Source organism: Centroberyx affinis, unplaced genomic scaffold (assembly GCF_046629955.1).
Source record: "Centroberyx affinis isolate AG114_WGS23_722 - 3 ecotype Tasmania unplaced genomic scaffold, CSIRO-AGI_Caff_v1 ptg003878l_1, whole genome shotgun sequence".
In the NCBI taxonomy this organism is placed as follows: Eukaryota; Metazoa; Chordata; class Actinopteri; order Beryciformes; family Berycidae; genus Centroberyx; species Centroberyx affinis.
The window spans coordinates 2,501-20,739 of NW_027281719.1; the positions used below are offsets into that span (position 1 = coordinate 2,501).

General features: G+C 44.0%; 11 non-coding genes across 11 annotated transcripts; 8 read left to right on the forward strand and 3 right to left on the reverse strand.

Annotated features, from left to right (window-relative positions):
• The first annotated feature begins 3,006 nt into the window (after nucleotides 1–3,006).
• Nucleotides 3,007–3,088, forward strand: trnas-gcu (transfer RNA serine (anticodon GCU)). Its single transcript has one exon. It is a non-coding gene; the product is annotated as a tRNA-Ser (tRNA).
• A 769-nt stretch (nucleotides 3,089–3,857) lies between these two features.
• trnas-gcu (transfer RNA serine (anticodon GCU)) lies at nucleotides 3,858–3,939 on the forward strand. The gene has a single exon. It is a non-coding gene; the product is annotated as a tRNA-Ser (tRNA).
• Nucleotides 3,940–8,716: 4,777 nt separating this feature from the next.
• trnas-gcu (transfer RNA serine (anticodon GCU)) lies at nucleotides 8,717–8,798 on the forward strand. The gene has a single exon. It is a non-coding gene; the product is annotated as a tRNA-Ser (tRNA).
• A 652-nt stretch (nucleotides 8,799–9,450) lies between these two features.
• trnaa-agc (transfer RNA alanine (anticodon AGC)) lies at nucleotides 9,451–9,523 on the reverse strand. Its single transcript has one exon. It is a non-coding gene; the product is annotated as a tRNA-Ala (tRNA).
• Nucleotides 9,524–10,150: 627 nt separating this feature from the next.
• trnaa-agc (transfer RNA alanine (anticodon AGC)) lies at nucleotides 10,151–10,223 on the reverse strand. Its single transcript has one exon. It is a non-coding gene; the product is annotated as a tRNA-Ala (tRNA).
• A 606-nt stretch (nucleotides 10,224–10,829) lies between these two features.
• On the forward strand, nucleotides 10,830–10,911 carry trnas-gcu (transfer RNA serine (anticodon GCU)). Its single transcript has one exon. It is a non-coding gene; the product is annotated as a tRNA-Ser (tRNA).
• A 2,688-nt stretch (nucleotides 10,912–13,599) lies between these two features.
• Nucleotides 13,600–13,681, forward strand: trnas-gcu (transfer RNA serine (anticodon GCU)). The gene has a single exon. It is a non-coding gene; the product is annotated as a tRNA-Ser (tRNA).
• Nucleotides 13,682–15,225: 1,544 nt separating this feature from the next.
• Nucleotides 15,226–15,307, forward strand: trnas-gcu (transfer RNA serine (anticodon GCU)). Its single transcript has one exon. It is a non-coding gene; the product is annotated as a tRNA-Ser (tRNA).
• Nucleotides 15,308–15,830: 523 nt separating this feature from the next.
• Nucleotides 15,831–15,903, reverse strand: trnaa-agc (transfer RNA alanine (anticodon AGC)). Its single transcript has one exon. It is a non-coding gene; the product is annotated as a tRNA-Ala (tRNA).
• Nucleotides 15,904–16,748: 845 nt separating this feature from the next.
• On the forward strand, nucleotides 16,749–16,821 carry trnaa-agc (transfer RNA alanine (anticodon AGC)). Its single transcript has one exon. It is a non-coding gene; the product is annotated as a tRNA-Ala (tRNA).
• A 1,048-nt stretch (nucleotides 16,822–17,869) lies between these two features.
• On the forward strand, nucleotides 17,870–17,942 carry trnaa-agc (transfer RNA alanine (anticodon AGC)). Its single transcript has one exon. It is a non-coding gene; the product is annotated as a tRNA-Ala (tRNA).
• The last annotated feature ends 297 nt before the right edge of the window (nucleotides 17,943–18,239 follow it).

Consider the following 18,239-nt stretch of genomic DNA (forward strand, 5'->3'; position numbering starts at 1 on the left):
GAAACACAGTGTTACTGTGTGTGTGTGTGTGTGTGTGTGTGTGTGTGTGTGTGTGTGTGTGTATCCTGCTCCAGCTGACTGACCATCAGCTGGAGTCTAAACATCCAGCTGGCTGCTAAAACAGGGAAAGTAGCTGCTGGATTTTAGGATTTACCGACCCTGACTGATCACCTGCCTGAGGTGTGTGTGTCTAACCTGTGTGTGTGTGTGTGTGTGTGTGTGTGTGTGTGTGTGTGTGTGTGTGTCCAGCTGAAGCAGAAGACAGTGGAGTTGAGCAGATCCTGTCGGAGGCAGTATGAGCTGGAGCAGGAGCTGGCTTTCTACAAGATCGACGCCAAGTTCAGCCCTCTGCCCTACTGTCCACAGGTCACACACACACACACACACACACACACACACACACACACACACACACACACACACACACACACACACACCACACACACACACACACAGACATACACATACACACACACACACACCACACACACACAAACACACACCACACACACTGGAGCAGGAAGAGCAGGAGCAACAAGATTCATGAATGATGGAGCTGAAAGATATTGACAAAATATTTCACAGAATATTGCAATTGCGATTTAAACTGATTCATATCACAAGTTTTTCTTGTCATAAAGTTTTAAGAACTTTAAAAAAAAAAAAAGTGATTTAGTTAAAAAACAGATTTACTGAGTTTGAGTCTGAAGGTTTTGATTCTAAAACTGCACAAATCCAGTTTGGACCAAACTCTCTGAACAAATTAACTGCAGACTCTGAGATTTGGAAATTGCAGAAGATCATATTGCGATTTTGATAATTTATAGTTTTGATGAGTTACCGGCTGTAGTGGACGGCAGGTCTGGGGTCAGTCTGAGGATCTGAACGCTCCTCCTCTCTCCTCAGGACCAGCAGGCGGACGCTGAGGATTCTGTGGCTGAGAGTCCGTACATCGGCAAGGCTCGCCACACCAGGAACACCCCCGCCCCCGCCCCCACCCCCGCCCCCGCCTCCCCTCCTGACCCCGCCCCCACCCCCGCCCCCGCCTCCCCTCCTGACCCCGCCCCCACCCCCGCCCCCGCCTCCCCTCCTGCCCCCGCCCCCGCCTCCCCTCCTGCCCCCGCCCCCGCCTCCCCTCCTGCCCCCGCCCCCGCCTCCCCTCCCGCCCCCGCCCCCACCTCCCCTCCTGCCCCCGCCCCCGCCTCCCCTCCTGCCCCCGCCCCTGCCCCCTCCTCCCCTCCTGCCCCCGCCCCCTCCCCCTCCCCCGCCCCTGCTCCCTCCCCCCTGCAGACCCAGCAGGCTGCAGACAGGCAGGCCGACCCGGAGCCGTCACGCCCCCTGTTGGAGGTCAGAGGTGAGGATGTTAAATCCACCAGATTCTTGTTTCTCCTTTTTTTGCCAGCCGTTGTTTTGGTGTTGAAGTCACAGGAAGCGAGATCAGTGTGTCAGCAGCTAGCTTTGGGTTTAACTCTAACTAACCCTAACCCTATCTCTGGCTTTTCGGTCTCACGAAGGTGGTTCACTTTTAACCGGGGTAGATCACCATGGTAACCTGCTGCACGGCTAACCTGCTCCAGAGCAGCTTCAGTTCAGGCTGTTTGATCAAAGCGTGTGAAAGGCCTCCTGACCAATCAGCTCTCTGGAAACAGGGAGTCACTATTCCTACAGGATCCCCATATGGACAAATATACTGCATTCAAATGAAAATGACAAGTAATAAAGGAAACTGTTGTCTAATTATTGAATGAACAGACAGTTGAAGAGCTGTCTGCAGTTTACAGACCAGAATCACTTTGCTTTCCATGATAGTTTATTATATCAGAGATATAGCAGGTAGCTGACTTAAGTGACCATATTATTAATGAATGAAAGTTACTGTTGCATATTAATTGCGCTGCATTTTTTTCATTGGATTCCCAACAGTGTTTGGTTCAATGTAGGCGTTGCATTCATATTCCACAATGCAACGGCCATGAGGCCTGGCTGACAGGTGAACCCTGGCTGACAGGTGAACCCTGACTGACAGGTGAACCCTGACTGACAGGTGAACCCTGGCTGACAGAGCCGGTTGATCACCAGCAGTGAGACGGTTATCAGGACCATGTGAGGTTTAGGCTGACTCAGCGATAGCCTGGCTGTGTTGAACTGGCTTCAGAGACCGGCCTCTGGTCCAACACACTGTGATCATAAAAACACTCAGTGTAGACTGTGGCTTCTTCATATTTCTTCTGCCTTCTTATATTTATTCCAAACAAACCGCTGGCGCTTCTGTAAACTAAACGCATCACTTCCTGTGCAGCAGAGGATTTTCCCGCCTCACAGGTGTTTAGAACAGGAATGTAAAAGGTTTTCATGAACTGGATCAAAACTGTTTTGTATCAGTCAGACAGTGAGGAGCAAAACAGATATTATTTATATGAAAATGTTGCAGATTACTACTTTAACAGAGTTTGGTGGAGTCTTGTTTTATGAAAGTAAAACATCAGAGAAGGAAACTGACTTTTCTGGCTGGTAAATCACATTAATATCAAACATTTAATATCTGTTTGATGGAAATTTTATCCAAAATGTCTTCCAGTAATATTTAGTTAGTGACCAGACACCAACACATTTCAGCAGCCAACTAGATGTTTGGACTGGACTGTCAGCTAATATCACTGTATGACCGAACCACTGCAGCTCAACATTATTCTGCACTGCAACTAATATCACAATGTGAGAAATTATATAAGAAAGGATCTACAACTTCATAAACTGTGTATTCATAGTATTCTGTTCCATCAGCACACGGTCATGTTGGAGGGAAAATAACAGCTGATTGTAATAAATTAACAGGTGATTATAATCAAGGGATCATGGGAATACTATGAATTTGGACTAAACATCATAACTTCTCTCGGCTCTCTCTTTCATTTCCAAACTTTGTAAAGCTTGGAAATTGTCAAATTGAATTTCCAAACTTTTCCAGACCGTGTAGAAAGCTGCTAAAGTCTCCTGCAGGCGGGAGACGAGGTGGCCGAGTGGTTAAGGTGATGGACTGCTAATCCATTGTGCTCTGCACGCGTGGGTTCGAATCCCATCCTCGTCGGGGCGGACAGGTTTTAGTCTGTCCTGCTGGTAGGACAGAGCGTCCCGGGACCCAAAGGTCAAAGGTTAGGGCTCTAAAACAAACAATGTCAGTGTTAATCTTGTCACGAAATTCATGACTCAGATGTTCATGGAGGAAGGCTGTGACGGGTCAACAGCCTGTCCCATGAGGAGATTATAAATACTTATATTTCATCATAGTACTGACAAACACAGCAGGTCAGATTCTGTCCTCAGCTGCTTTGAAACATCTGAAGGTTTATTGATCCAGCTGAAGTTCCTGGATATTTAAATCTACCGTACAATATCACATATTGTTTTATTAGCTGTACTTGACTGATTACATTTAATGTTTCGGACAATTTTCTCACAACAAATGACATTTTCATTTCATTTTACAAGGTTGAAATGTTTAAAATGTAATCTACACTAAAAGAATGCTGATATTTTTTATTCTAAGGTTGAAGTGTTGAAGTGGATTTATTTGTGTTAACTATGATGTAATTACTTCAGTTGACTGTAATCTTTGGCCATTTTAGTCGGTAAATAATTGACTCCATGTAATCAATATGCCATGACTAACATCTGACTAAATTTAAAGGCTATTTTCGCCAAAAGAACTGAAACTGTTTAACTAATTTAAAAATGCTTTGAAAATGTCCAATGCCCAATGTGTCCTTGAGCAAAACACTGAACCCCTCCTGACCTCTGACCTCTGACCTTTGACCTCTGACCTCTGTGTGATGCGGCTGAGAGACAGTCAGGCAGGAGACGAGGTGGCCGAGTGGTTAAGGCGATGGACTGCTAATCCATTGTGCTCTGCACGCGTGGGTTCGAATCCCATCCTCGTCGGGGCAGACAGGTTTTAGTCACTCTCATCCTGTTGTGTGTGTGTGTCTCTCTCTCTGTCTCTGTGTGTGTCTCTCTGTCTCTGTGTGTGTGTGTGTTTGTGTGTCTCTCTCTCTGTCTCTGTGTGTGTGTGTTTGTGTGTCTCTCTGTGTGTGTGTGTGTGCAGCAGAAGCTCGTCTCCTCCAGTTAACCAGTCAGATCCAGCAGGCAGAGCAGCAGCTGGCAGCAGAACTCACACTGCTGGAGGAGACCAAGACACACAGACAGGTAACACAGAGAGAGAGAGAGACACACACACACACAGACAGGTAACACAGAGAGAGAGACACACACACACACAGACAGGTAACACAGAGAGAGAGACACACACACAGAGAGAGAGACACACACACACACAGACAGGTAACACAGAGAGAGAGACACACACACAGAGAGAGAGACACACACACACACAGACAGGTAACACAGAGAGAGAGACACACACACAGAGAGAGAGACACACACACACACAGACACACACAGACAGAGAGAGACACACAGGTAACACAAATGCACAGACATAAACATATGCGGACATATTTACATGTTTGTCCCTTTGTGTGTGTCTGTCTGTGTGTGTGTCTGTGTGTGTCTGTCTGTCTGTGTGTGTGTGTCTGTGTCTGTGTGTGTGTGTGTGTGTGTGTGTGTGTGTGTCTCTGCAGCAGGAGGCGCTGTCTCGTCTCCTCAGTAAACTCTCCCTGCTGGAGGAGCTGAGCGGAGAGACAGACGAGACCCACAGACAGATCAACAGACAGACAGAGGAGAGCAGGAAGACAGAGGGAGAGACAGAACTGCTACAGACACAGCTACAGACGCTGGAGCCCAGAGACCCCAAACATGTCAGTACTTTAAGTTATTAATACACAACTACAGACCCCAAACATGTCAGTACTTTAAGTTATTAATACACAACTACTGACCCCAAACATGTCAGTACTTTAAGTTATTAATACACAACTACAGACACAACTACAGACCCCAAACATGTCAGTACTTTAAGTTATTAATACACAACTACAGACCCCAAACATGTCAGTGCTTTAAGTTATTAATACACAACTACAGACACAACTACTGACCCCAAACATGTCAGTACTTTAAGTTATTAATACACAACTACAGACACAACTACTGACCCCAAACATGTCAGTACTTTAAGTTATTAATACACAACTACTGACCCCAAACATGTCAGTACTTTAAGTTATTAATACACAACTACAGACACAACTACAGACCCCAAACATGTCAGTACTTTAAGTTATTAATACACAACTACAGACACAACTACAGACCCCAAACATGTCAGTACTTTAAGTTATTAATACACAACTACAGACCCCAAACATGTCAGTGCTTTAAGTTATTAATACACAACTATTAATACACAACTATTAATACACAACTATTAATACACAACTACAGACACAACTACAGACCCCAAACATGTCAGTACTTTAAGTTATTAATACACAACTACAGACACAGCTACAGACACAAACATGTCAGTACATTATATTATTAATACACAGCTACAGACAGATTTGTGCTGCAGTATAAACACATTTCACAACATAAACCGGTGACTCGCACATCTGCATAAGAGTTTATTCAAGATCCATTAAAACAGGCTTATGTGTCCATCAAGTCCATGTGGTTTACAATAATATATAATATCATCAATATCAATATATAATATCATCAATATCTATATATAATATCATCAATATCAATATATAATATCATCAATATCTATATATAATATCATATACATCAACAGTCCCGACAAGACTGAACTATGTCATGAGCATCACAGGAGCAGTAGACTCAGTGACATCACCTTCACCAGTATAACAGACAGCACATCAACATTAACCATGCAACAGTATCAGTGCATTATCCTCATCAATCAAGATGATCAGATTGAAAAAGAATCAGTGAGCGCTAACGTTTACGTTTGGTTTGTGATTTACTGAAGTGCTGAAATGGACAAGAGAGCCGAGAAGTGAAGAAGAGTGAGGAGTGAGACAGCAGGTCGTACAGAGAGACTCCTGCTCTCGGGCTGTACTCGCAATTAAAACATTTTATTGAAAAATAGCAGCGTTTCGGTTCAGAGAACTTATTGTTTCCTGGAGTCGCCGGCGGATAACGCGAATGCCAAACTGCAGGAGGAAGACCGCGAAGCCGACGGATGAGGAAGAGAGGAAGATGATGCCAGGTGAGTTAGCACCAGCAGAGGAAGAGAGCGTGAGCACATCTGATACGAACACCGACTACGATATGAAGGTTCGTAACGTCGTCATGGATACAGGCACAGAGCATCGACCGGTGTTTTGAACAGAACGGGAAGCGACACTCAAATTTTGGCCTTCTTGACCCACAAAACTCCACGACACTGAGGTGTGACAGCAGAGCTGCTGGGACGGGTTCAAGTTATTTTGGATGAATTTGAGTTTAGAACCTGCACAGAAGACTCAGAGGATGGAAAGGGACCAACAGGATGAATGGGGCCTCCTGAGCAGGTCAGGATCATCATGTAAGAAATTACTGACCTGTTGCTGTCAGGTCCTTCATGGATACTACTTTCCTTTGTTCATAGATTTTAGAAGGAATGTTGGATTGGTTTTCAGAAAGTAAGAGAGTGGTGCTGAGTAGGAAGCAACAAGGAGGGGAAGAGATGAAAACGACCTTTGGAAGGAGTGTTGGAGGGAGGAACCAGCCTGACTCTGTACAGGGGAATTAGCTCAAATGGTAGAGCGCTCGCTTAGCATGCGAGAGGTAGCGGGATCGATGTCCGCATTCTCCAAAGCCTTTAGCTTCCTCTGTTAAGGCTTGGATATGCTTCATCAGAAGTGCTTCTGAGGCCTGCCCGAAACAAACTTCTGAAAGTCCTGGGGCCTCATTTATAAAACTGTGCATGGTTCCACACTAAAAGGTGACGTGCGCACAAAAGAGGAAAAGTACATACGTACAAAAATAATCTGATTTATAAAACGCACACCTGCAAATGTTGAAATGTTGCGCACATGCACAAGCCTAAGGCTCCGCCCCTTAACTCCCACAATTAACCATAGATGGTCAATGAAACGCCCTGAATGAAAACTGATGTGTATGTAAATATGTTTGTCATTCCATTCTCTGTGTGAGAAAATGGCAAAGCCGGACCAGACGGAAAAGAGAAATGTCCCCGATGGCCTCAGTTTGGTGTCACCAACCAGAAAGTGAGTGGCAAAATGTCACAGTAGCAGTTAATGCTGCAGCTCAGAGAGCCAGACCCTTTATAAAATGAAAAATAAAAAAGAAATTTCAAGGTTGACGCCAAGAAGCGCTTTGCTGTGCAGTGACAGTGTGTCACACCGGAGCTCTCTCCACTTGATGAACGTTACACCTCGATAACGGGGAAACCCTATTTAGTGGCATTGTGCCAGAAACACAGCGTGAGAATGACTTAAAGTTAGAGAGGAAGATGAGATGCTGCGACTGACCCATCGTAACCCATCGGTATCGTTAATGTGCCTTTTGTTTTTGGAAAGAGTGAACGTAACCATGCACTCAACATTTCACATTAATTCGATGTGAATAAAAAACGCATAGACAAGTTCTGTATTCTTGTTTTCTGACTCGGGGGATCAGACAGTGTGCGACCGCGGTGAAGAGGAGGATGAAGAGGAGGATGAAGAGGACGCTGCGCCTGCACCGGCGTCATAATGCATCAGTATTTATTACCTCGAGACATCCAGTCCAATTGCCTAACACCTTGAATTTGTCGGATTTAATTGTGACAAACTGGGTCTCTGCTAAAAGACTGTAATGCACTTACTTGAGACTAATTCACACCATGTCAGCCTATAATGACATATTTTGGACAAATGATCGGCTTTGAAACTAAAGCAACAAAAACACTATTTAGTTGTAGCCTATAGATGTTCTTCTGACACAGAATGTTATTATTAGAGGGGTTTCTAAGTTGATGTGGAGTCGGCCTGGAAATGAACTGAGTGTAAAGGCCATTTTTTGCTTTATTTTACTGCTTTGCCATGTCGGTCGCCGTTTCCCACTGTCTCCCAAATGTGTGCACGCATGGGTCAAAGTTTCCGTGGCGGTGCGCACATTTTCACGCAAAGTTTGTTTTTATAAATCAGAAAATCTGCGTGAAAAGTGGCGCACGCAATTTTCAGGCCGGTTTTGTGAGCATGCAATGTTTTATAAATGAGGCCCCTGAACCTTCATGGTTTTTCAGAGCATTACGATATGTAGGAGGTGCTGCAGGCTGTCCGTCAAACAAGAGGGTGGGGTAGTAAACAGGAACTATCTAGTCATTATTTGTAGCGCACCGCCACAATATCAACACAGGCCGCCACAAAATGAATAGTTGATCAGTATATAGAAATCGATCTAAAGTGATCTGTAACGCTGCGCATCGTGTAATGTTCTCTGACCAGCAGACCTGTTGATTTGCACTCACTGTGAAACCCTCTCAGAACATAAAACAACCTTTAGTTGTGTTCCTGACCAGAGGAGGTAATGTGTGAATTCAAGAACTAAACAAGCTGGATGGACAAACTACCATAAATGTGAGTGAGAGGTGTGAAGTGGTCAGTCACTAGAATCCATGGGTTTTGCAGTGTTTGTCTGCAGCTCTCTACTTCACACCTCTCATTCACATCTACAGAAAGTGATCCAGGAAGTGTCCAGGCAGGTCTGTGTTACTTTTCCATCCAGACAGTAGTCAGTGTCAGGAGACGAGGTGGCCGAGTGGTTAAGGCGATGGACTGCTAATCCATTGTGCTCTGCACGCGTGGGTTCGAATCCCATCCTCGTCGGAACAGTTAGACTTTAGTCTGGCCCAGTGTTGGCAAGGTTCTGTCCCACAAACATCCAATATGTCCTTGACCAAAATACCAAACCCTGTGCAGTTCTGTGACCTCTGACCCCTCTGCTGAAATGTGTGGGGAGAAAGTGATTTTTAAATGTAGACGGTAATATGATGAGTAAATGCTACTGAAGATTCTGATTTTCTTCAAATGATGAAAAATTTGATATGAGCTTTGTCAAACTATACAACCTGTATTACTGAAAATTACCAAACGAAGGGCAGTTGTATCCATGTTTAATGGTTTGAATGAAAAGTGAATTAATTCCAGGCCAGTTTATCACACTCAAAAGTGACGTGTAAAATGCTGGTAAATTGTGCATCAAACCGAGCATTTTTATGTGATTTTTCTTGGTCTGTACACCTAAATAGTTTGTATTTTTTCAAAAGTGTCAAATTTACTGCTTTTCATTTTAAAAGCCGAATTTCTGAACTGGAACTGTTCTCTCTTGATGCAGCTCTTTTCCACTTCACACCTCTCATTCACATCTATGGAAACTGGTCTATCCAGCTGTGTGGAGGAAGGGTCTATTCTTGAAGGAAACTCATGTCCTACTCTTCTCAAGTCAACACAGCCAGCTCACAGAGGAGAGTAAAAGCAGTGGAGAATGCGGGCATCGATCCCGCTACCTCTCGCATGCTAAGCGAGCGCTCTACCATTTGAGCTAATTCCCCTCTGACTTTAAGGTTTGGTTTCTTCTGACCTGACCTGACCTGAACCCCCTCCCTTCTCCTTCCAAAGTGTCTTCACATGTCTTCCCCTCCTTGTTCCTATTTTTAACCTCTCTACCCTTCCTGTCAGCACCACTCTCTTACTTCCTCTAAAGTTTACAACTTAATGTCCAAAATACTTATGACATATTTCTAACATCTATAAACAATGAAAAGTACATTCTATGCTCCACATCATCATTTTCAATAACTAATTTCCCCCTTTTGCAAAGTTAAAAACTGAGAATTGGGGATAAGTCCTGCCCGTGGTGACAGCAGCCCCGTGAATCGGAGCTGGTGTTGAAAATGTCTGTGTATCAGAACGGAACAACTTTGTCCTGCGCTTTCTAAAACCAGGAAACTAATTAGTTTCCAGACTTCTGTAGGATCCCTGGCTTCTTGTCAGGCACTTCAAGTCATAATGAGCCACAAACAAACACTCACTGATTCTGGTGATTGGCCACTTCACACCTCTCATTCACATCAATGGCAGTTTGTCCATTCAGCTGGGTGTACAAGGCTCTGTTTTTGAATTCACTCATTACTTCCTCTGGTCAAGAACACAACTAACCCAGAGGAAACTAAAGGCTGTGGAGAATGCGGGCATCGATCCCGCTACCTCTCGCATGCTAAGCGAGCGCTCTACCATTTGAGCTAATTCCCCTGTACAGAGTGAGTCTGGTTCCTGATCTGCCTCCCTCCAACACTCCTTCCAAAGGTCGTTTTCATTTCCTCTTCTCCTTGCTGCTTCCTACTGCGCACCACTCTCTTACTTCCTGAAAACCTAGTCCAACATTCCTTCTATTCCTTCCATCTATGAACAAACAAAAGTAGATTCGGGTAATTTCACTTCATTTTGTGATCAGATAATACTACTCAAGTAATTTTCCTTTTCGTAACTTAAAATATTGGGAGCTGGGATAAAACAAATCACTTCTACTAGAAATTCAACCATTTTACCACAGCTAAACATCCCTTTAAAATTACTTCTAAACTGTAGTCTTTTTCCTGGTGAACACAACCTCTTTGTTTTTAGTCATAGTTCACCTCCCATTCACATGTACGGAAAGTGATCCAGAAAGAGTCCAGGCTGGAGTGTCTTACTTTTCCATCCTCAGAGCAATCAGTGTCAGGAGACGAGGTGGCACAACACAACCTCCTTTGTTTTTAGTAATCGTTCACTTCACACCTCCCATTCACATCTATGGAAAGTGATCCAGGAAGTGTCCAGGCAGGAGTGTTTGACATTTCCATCAAACTGGTGTCAGGAGACGAGGTGGCCGAGTGGTTAAGGCGATGGACTGCTAATCCATTGTGCTCTGCACGCGTGGGTTCGAATCCCATCCTCGTCGGAACAGTTAGACTTTAGTCTGGCCCAGTGTTGGCAAGGTTCTGTCCCACAAACATCCAATATGTCCTTGACCAAAATACCAAACCCTGGGTGCATTCCATTTGGTAACGATTTCTCCTCGTCTCCTCGCCTCGCGTCTCTTCCTCGACTCCTCGGTCAAAGGTCACGGAGGAAACGAGGAGGAGATGTGAGGAGGCGAGTGAACCTGGCTTGTCAATTGAAACGTCCTCACTCCGCCATATTGAACTGACGTGTGAAGCGCTGCGTTGAGGCTCCTCCCACACAGGATGACAGCTGTCTAAATTATTCTAAGGCTCATGTTTTATCCACATAAAAACGTTTAACAAAGTTCAGATTAAAGTTTAATTCATCTAAATTATGCCAGCCTATAGTGAGCCTTGTCTACCTCAAAAAAGGTAGAACAAAAAATCCCTAATGCCTAAAAAGCATTTCTGTTTTTATTCAGTTTTTTTTTGTTATTCTGTTTGCTGTATGCTACATTTTAATTTTGTGAAGCACTTGTAGCACTGATAAGAAAGGTGCGATACAAATTGTCCAACTTTTATCCTTTATGCGACTTGGATTAGACAACGATCATGTGGCTGTTTGACACTCACTGGCAATGAACCAAAGTGCTTTCTTTTTATTCCTAAATAAATAAATAAATTCCCAAATAACCATAGATCTAGCTGTAAGAGCAAAATGTGCGATTTAAAACAAGGAAATGCTGTTAATGTTTAGTAAGAATTTATTCTCCAGAAGAGAAATTCCATGGCAACACACACAAACACAATTCATAAGCATGATGAACACTGAATGAGAGAAACATCAAACAAACGCAGCAAACCAGCTGGTGATCCAGAGAAGACACAGAAGTGATTCCAGCAAAAGACAAACATGCCGGCCTTTATGATGAAAATATGTGCTGTCATGGCAACGGTCATTACGCACCGTGACCAAGGTTATGAATATGGTGAGAATGGAAACAGAGGAAGGCTACGCCTAAAAGGCAGAGAAATTAGAATTTTATTTATTTTTTTACATTAAAAAAATAAAATAAAACTGTCTCTAATATAGTTGAAAATCGCTCCGTCTGCTGCTCAGCCCGTGCGTCCTCGGTCACTTCCCGGAGAAACCCCAGCAGCTCCCTCTGCTCTTCACCTCTTGGCTGCCGGGGGACCCGAGGTCAGAGGTCAGAGGTCACACATGGGAGCGGGCAGCAGCATCTGATGGCCCCGGTTGCTCGTCAGGGGGACTGGGATCGGGGCTGGATGGGGAGCGCACAGCGGCTGACTCCGGCTGCTGGTCCACATGAGTCTGTTAAAGTGGGAGGGAGCGCCGACGGCCTCCCGCCGGTAGCCTCATGCAGGAGGGAGAACCGGGGCCAGCTGCAGCCGTTTGCTCCCCATCCTCAGACCCAGAGCCCGTTGCTGGTGACTTGAGGTCCTATTAGAAAGAGACGCGCATGGTAAAAGAGACGCATGTGTGCATTTATAGGCTATTTCTATATGTCCTAATGAACGGATTTCATTTAGGCTTATTAGACCATGGAATGTCATTCATATTAATGATAAATCCTATAAAATAACTCCATAGCCTATAAAATTCACGTTACTTGCCCCCCACTCACCCCACTATGCGCTGGAGGATCAGCTGGCCGTCTCCTCTGTGTCTATAATCACATTCAAGCCTTAAGATCATTTCCTGATGCCTATTTGGGAAAAGTTTGACATCCTACAACTACAGCAGATCTGTCAGTATATGAACATTTAAGTATACCCCTTCATTAACAAATGTTAGGCTAACATTTAAAACCTCTGCTATTTCTGTTTGAAAAATATATAACAAGTTGGTGCTACTTACTTACCTTGCGAGGCAGCTGGATTCGCGGAATCATCTGGCAAGTCAGGTTAGCTACTTACACCTGTGGATTTTTTTTCTGCCAATGTCCGCACGTTTTCTGATGGTATGGAGGAGGGCTTATATCCACACGTGCCAATAGTTAATTGACTTCATTCATTATTTCCGCATCGAGGATACACCTGAGTATCCTCCGACCACGCCTTATTGGAGGACGGAGGCGAGGAGACTTGAAGGATCCTTCATGTGTCTTTTAACCAATTGGAACATCCTTAATGATGGCGGCTCATTTTTGGATGCCGGGTCAGCGAGGAGACGAGGTCGCGAGGACGGAGGAGGAGACACAATACAATGCACCCGAGGAGACATGAAGGATCCTTCATGCGTTTTTTGACCAATTGGAACGTCCTTCATGATGGCGGCTCATTTTTGGATGCCGAGTCAGCGAGGAGACGAGGCCGCGAGGACGGAGGAGAGGACGCATTTTGGCCAAATGGAATGCACCCCCTGTGTTGTCTGTGACCTCTGACCCCTCTGCTGAAATGTGTGGGGAGAAAGTGATTTTTAAATGTAGACGGTAATTTGATGAGTAAATGCTACTGAAAATTCTGATTTTCTTCAAATGATGAAAAATTTGATATGAGCTTTGTCAAACTATACAACCTGTATTACTGAAAATTACCAGATGAAGGGCAGTTGTATCCATGTTTAATGGTTTGAATGACAAATGAATGAATTCCAGGCCAGTTTATTTTTAGTAATCGTTCACTTCACACCTCCCATTCACATCTATGGAAAGTGATCCATTTCCATCCAATTGGTGTCAGGAGACGAGGTGGCCGAGTGGTTAAGGCGATGGACTGCTAATCCATTGTGCTCTGCGCGCGTGGGTTCGAATCCCATCCTCGTCGAAACAGCTCACCTTTAGTTTGGCCTGCTGTGTGGGAAGGTTTGGTCTACACCAAACACCACCCATGTCCTTAGTATAGTACTGTGACCTCTGACCCCTCTGCTGAAATGAGGGTTTTTACGTGTTGAGAGAAACTCGTTTTTAAATGTAGTCGGTAATATGGTGAGTCAAGATTCAGATTTTCTTCAAATGATGAAAAAAACTTGGTATGAGGTTTGTCAAACTATAAAACCTGGCCTGGAAGCGACTGAGAATTAGAAAATGACGGGCAGTTGTATCCACTTTTAATGATTTGAATGAAAAGTGAATTAATTCCAGTTTAAGCCCAGTTTAAAATAAATTGTAAAGTGAAATGTGTAATATCCCTTTAAAGTGATGTCTGTGGAAACCTGTTTATCCAGCTGTGTGGAGGAAGGGTCTACTCTTGAACGAAACTCAGGACCTACTCTTCTCAAGTCAACCCAGCCAGCTCACAGAGGAGAGCAAAACCAGTGGAGAATGCGGGCATCGATCCCGCTACCTCTCACATGCTAAGCGAGCGCTCTACCATTTGAGCTAATTCCCCCTTACAGACTCAGCTGGTCTGTTCTCATCTACCTCCTCCTCCTCCCTCCTCCCGCCTCCCTCCTATCCAATCAAAGTTCATTCTTGTCTCCTCCCTCCTTCCCCTCCATGCTCCTATTTCAGAGAGGAGATTCATGTTTCTGAAGGAGGTGGTTCATGTGGGGGAAGAGAACCTCTGCTGCTCTGGGTTCCTATATATGTTCCAGTTATCATTTAAAGACTTTTTGTAGACCTCAATTTCTTGACTTAATTTGAAGATTACCACAATATCATAATAATGGGATCCAGAACAACATTTGATCTGCTGCAGGATCATTGAGCCGGTCGGTCCACCGGTTCCTCCATCAGAACGCATCGAAGCAGACCGGACAAGCTGCCAGCTGCAGAACAGAGTTAAGGAAACTCTACATCATTATTAATTCACAAAACACGTTGCCAACGCCGTTTTTCGAAAAAATGCTTTATCAACAAATCCACCTCAAGCAAACGTAAAAACTTTTTTGCGATATTTGGGGAGTTTTTTTTTTTTATTTGGTGTTTCCATTCAGCTTATTTCCATTTGAAACTCTGTTCAGCTTATTTCCATTTCAAATTCTGCATAAATCGGCTTGATGGAAACGCACCTATTTTGGCCGCAGCCACATTTTTGGCAGTTTGTGAACAAAGAAAAGTAGATCCGACTAATATCATTCATTCTGTGATCAGATAATACTACAAGTAATTTTCCCTTTCGTAACTTCAAATATTGAGAGCTGGGACACAACCAATCACTTTTACTTGAAATTCAACCAATTTACCACAGCTAAACATCCCTTTAAACTGATGTTAATGTATACATTTCTAAACTGTCTAAGTAGTCTTTTTCCTGGTGAACACAACCTCCTTTGTTTTTAGTAATCGTTCACTTCACACCTCCCATTCACATCTATGGAAAATGATCCAGGAAGTGTCCAGGCAGGAGTGTTGTGTGTAGTAGCAAGAGACGAGGTGGCCGAGTGGTTAAGGCGATGGACTGCTAATCCATTGTGCTCTGCACGCGTGGGTTCGAATCCCATCCTCGTCGGAAGAAACAGATTTTAGTCTGGCCTGCTGTTTGGGAAGGTTTGGTCTCATAAACATCCAGTGTGTTATTCAGCAAAATGCCAAACCCCAGGATGACCTCTGACCCCTCAGCTGAAACGTGAATTTGTGAGGGGAGACACTGATGTAGTTGATAATATGGTGAGTAAATGTTTAGAACACTGGGCCTGTTTTCACAGATAATCTCAAAGTAGGATACCTAATCTATTCTTACAGACTCCTTGGTGATCTTCTTTATTCTATATCATAAAGAAACCTTTTCATACTCCTACCCTACTTCTTTAAGAGGCTTTATGAATATTGCCTTTTTTACTTTTAGGCCACATCAGACATCACTGTGAAGTAGACAGATAAGATGAAGCTCAGCCTATTGACCTCTGTTTCAGAAAATTCACTATTTCTCTGAATACTTTTTGTGAAGTGAATGGGGTGCAGGAAGGCTCACTCTGTTATTAAATTCACCTATTATCTCCTCTGGTCAATAACACAAAGGAAACTAAAGGCTATGGAGAATGCGGGCATCGATCCCGCTACCTCTCGCATGCTAAGCGAGCGCTCTACCATTTGAGCTAATTCCCCTGTACAGCACCCAGTGGGTCTGTTCTCACTCTCTCTTTCAGAAAGTAAGAGATTGGTGCTGAGTAGGAAGCAGCAAGGAGAGGAGGAAATGAAAATGACCTTTGGAAGGAGTGTTGGAGGGAGGCAGATCAGGAACCAGTCTGACTCTGTACAGGGGAATTAGCTCAAATGGTAGAGCGCTCGCTTAGCATGTGAGAGGTAGCGGGATCGATGCCCGCATTCTCCACAACCTTTAGTCTCCTCTGGGTTAGTTGTGTTCTTGACCAGAGTAGATAATGAGTGAATTCAAAAACAGAGTGAGCCTTGTACACCCAGCTGAATGTACAAACTGCCATTGATGTGAATGAGAGGTGTCAAGTGGCCAATCATCACAATCAATGGGTGTTTGTCTGCAGATTTCTTCAACATTGATACGTTGAAGTGCCTGAAAAGAAGCCAGGGATCCTACAGAAGTCTGGAACCATGATTAGATTGTTTTCTGGTTTTGGGAATTGCAAAAAGTCCTGGAAAAGTATAGAAAAGGTTGTTCAGATCTGATACGTATATGATTACGTGTTTTATGTAGATGTCAGTCATATTGTCCAGCCACAATCGGACATCATACTGAACACTGAACAAAATCTTCAAGTCAAGAAACAAAGGTCTAGAAAAAGTAAAAACATATATAGGAACCTAGAGCAGCAGAGGTTCTCTTCCCCCACATGAACCACCTCCTTCAGAAACATGAATCTCCTCTCTGAAATAGGAGCATGGAAGGGAAGGAGGGAGGAGACAAGAATGAACTTTGGTTGGATAGGAGGGAGGAGGAGGAGCTAGACGAGAACAGACCAGCTGAGTGCTGCACAGGGGAATTAGCTCAAATGGTAGAGCGCTCGCTTAGCATGCGAGAGGTAGCGGGATCGATGCCCGCATTCTCCACTGGTTTTGCTCTCCTGAGCTGGCTGTGTTGACTTGAGAAGAGTAGGACATGAGTTTCGTTCAAGAATAGACCCTTCCTCCACACAGCTGGATAGACCAGTTTCCATAGATGTGAATGGGAGGAGTGAAGTGGAAAAGAGCTGCATCAAGAGAGAGAACAGTTCCACAAGTTAAGAAATTTGGATGTTAAAATGCAAAGTACAACATTTGGTAACAAATGCATTGCGGTGCACAGACCAAGAAACAGAAAAAAACTCAGTGAAGTGATTCATTCCATTGTATATGGAGTGAAACTCTAGCTGTGAAATAGAAATTTGCTAGTGGATGTGTTTTCTCAGATGATGCCATTCACACAATACTGGCAATACCGTAAAATTATACTGTTGTCGTTTCCCGGAAATTAGGTTTAACCTCCGGAGTCGCTGCAGTTTGAAAACACGGCGGCTGATCTCTCCGTCCGCCCGACTCCCAGGATCTCTCTTATCTCTCCGTCTGTCCAATTCAACATTTTCCTCATAAAAGTAAAGCTGCAGCCCGTTGTCAAGTGGTTTGGATTTCCTCCTACAGTTGGACAGCAGAGCGTCCGAACGTTTTGCTGCTCTGCCGTTAATGTTAACGGCGTTGTTCACACAGATGGTCGATACAGAACTTTACTAGTAACATCACAACGTCTTGAAACCGTCAGAACTGATTTACTGGCTTTTCAACACCGGCTCCGATTCACGGGGCTGCTGTCACCACTGGCAGGACTTATCCCCAGTTCTCAGTTTTTAACTTTGCAAAACGGGGAAATTAGTTATTGAAAATGATGATGTGGAGCATAGAATGTACTTTTCATTGTTTATAGATGTTAGAAATATGTCAGAAGTATTTTGGACATTAAGTTGTAAACTTTAGAGGAAGTAAGAGAGTGGTGCTGACAGGAAGGGTAGAGAGGTTAAAAATAGGAACAAGGAGGGGAAGACATGTGAAGACACTTTGGAAGGAGAAGGGAGGGGGTTCAGGTCAGGTCAGGTCAGGTCAGAAGAAACCAAATCTCGAAGTCAGAGGGGAATTAGCTCAAATGGTAGAGCGCTCGCTTAGCATGCGAGAGGTAGCGGGATCGATGCCCGCATTCTCCACTGCTTTTACTCTCCTGAGCTGGCTGTGTTGACTTGAGAAGAGTAGGACATGAGTTTCCTTCAAGAATAGCCCCTTCCTCCACACAGCTGGATAGACCAGTTCCCATAGATGTGAATGGGAGGAGTGAAGTGGAAAACTTCATCAAGAGATTGAACAATACCAAGTTAGGCAATTTGGCTTTTCAGATAAAAGTACAAAATGTTCCACTTTTGGGGGAAAAAACCCCAATATTAAATAATTGGGTCTACTGGACAAAAACAACCATATCAAAATACACAGTGAAATTAATCATTGCA